This window comes from Cicer arietinum, chromosome 2 (assembly GCF_000331145.2).
Source record: "Cicer arietinum cultivar CDC Frontier isolate Library 1 chromosome 2, Cicar.CDCFrontier_v2.0, whole genome shotgun sequence".
Lineage (NCBI taxonomy): Eukaryota > Viridiplantae > Streptophyta > Magnoliopsida > Fabales > Fabaceae > Cicer > Cicer arietinum.
The window spans coordinates 6,804,746-6,807,011 of record NC_021161.2 but is presented as its reverse complement, the minus strand read 5'-3'; positions in this window follow the sequence as shown (position 1 = coordinate 6,807,011).

Sequence of the window (2,266 nt, the reverse complement as noted above, 5' to 3'; positions counted from 1 at the left end):
ATTAGATGAGTCAGAACAATCTAATAGGAAAAGAAAAGGACTTTCACTGAAGGCTCAAACTCACAAAGAGAAATCTGAACCAGATATTGATGATTCATAAAGTGAATCTGATGAAGAGCCTGAGATAGGTACGTTGGTCAGAAAATTCAAAAAGTTTCTGAAAAAGAAAGGAAGCCAATCAAGAAAACCACCAAATTCAAAGACAAAAGGCTTCAACAAGAGTGATACCAATTATAGCAAAGTCATAACTTGCTATGAATGTGGGAAAACAGGCCACATCAGATTTGAGTGCTTTAAACTGCAAAATAGAAACAAGCTTGTGAAGGCTAAAAGCAAGGATCAACAACCTTCAACAAAGAGAGCCTACATAGCTTGGAATGACAATGAGGAAGATTCATCTGAAGATTCAGAAGATGAAGAAGCTAACTTGTGTCTCATGGCCAATACAGATTCAGATTCTGATAGTGAAGTAAGTACTACCTCTAATCCATCTTATGATGAATTACATGATGCTTTTAATGAATTGCATGTTGAACATGTTAAGGTAGTTAAACAATTGATTTACACTAAGAAAATGCTAGAAAAACAATGCATGATGTGTGAAGAAATTAAGAAAGATCATAAGTTGCTTGAAGATATGAATGAACATTTGAAAAAAGAATCATTTGATAAACAAACTAGTTGTACTGAACTTGAAAGAAAAGTTGTGTCATTAAAATCTGATTTAGCTAAGTTTGCTAGTAGTAAAAACAACCTAAATGTTCTTCTTGGGAATCAAAGGAATCATTATGAAAAATCTGGAATTGGTTATAGACAAAACTAGAATGCTAAACAGAACCACAAATTTGTTAAATCAAAGCAAATGCATGATATCTTCATTAAACCAACTCATAATTCATTCTCTGCTTTTTCATGTCATTTCTGTTGTAAAAAGGGACATATATCTTACAATTGTAAATTGAAAAAGCTTGCTGATAAGGGTTGGAAACAAATTTGGAAAATAAAGAAACCTATGATTGAAACTAACCCCCAAGGACCCAATTTAAATTGGGTACCTAAAACCAAAGTTTAATTATGTATTGCAGATGTGCTTGACATCCAAAAATGCACTCATGGTACCTAGATAGTGGATGTTCCAAGCACATGGAAGGAGACAAATCAAAATTCTTGTCTCTCAATTCAAAAAATGGTGGATATGTGAAATATGGTGACAACAATAAAGGTAAAATCCTTGGTGTTGGAGACTGCAGTTATCAAAGACGTCCAATAAAGGTGACAACAATAAAGGAAGTAAATCAAATGCAGTTATCAAAGACGTCCTATATGTCAAAGGTTTGAAACACAACTTGTTAAGTATTAGTCAATTGTGTGACAAAGGATTCCAGGTATACTTTAATTCTCAGTCTTGTACACTTGAGCATAGGGAAGATAAATGCATGAAATTGGTAGGTAAAAGAGTAAACAACATATACATGATAGATTTTGATTCCTTACTTGTAAATAATATTTGTTGTTTATTAACTAAGACTGATGAAGACTGGTTGTGGCATAAAAGAATTGCATACATACACATTAGTCATCTTAACAAACTAGTTAGTAAACAACTAGTGCTAGGACTTCCCAACAGAACTTTTTCAAAAGAAAAGTTATGTGACTTTTGTGAGAAAAGTAAGTTAGTTAAGTCATCCTTTCCCCCAATAGACTTAGTACAAACTGATAGAGTTCTTCAATTAATCCATATGGACCTGTTTGGTCCATCTCAAGTAAAAAGCTTTGGAGGAAATATGTATGGATATGTGTTAGTTGATGACTACTCAAGATACACATGGACCTATTTTCTGTCTCACAAAAGTGATGCCTTCTCAATTTTCAAAAAATTTGCAAATCAAGTTCAAAATGAGAAGAATCAGATAGCTTCCATTAAGAGTGATCATGGTGGAGAATTTCAAAATGAGTCTTTTGATAATTATTGTGATCAAAATGGAATTCAACACATGTACTCAGCCCCAAGAACTCCACAATAGAATGGAGTTATAGAAAGGAAGAACTTGCTAGAACAATGATAAATGACTCTAAGCTTCCTAAATACTTTTGGGCTGATGCAATAAATACAACTGCTCATGTGATGAATAGAGTTCTCATTAGTCTTCTCCTTAGAAAACCCCCTGAACAATACAAAAATGGAAAAAAACAAATTGTTTATTTTTGAGTCTTTGGATGCAAGTGCTTTGTATTGAATAATGGAAAAGAGCATCTAGGGAAATTT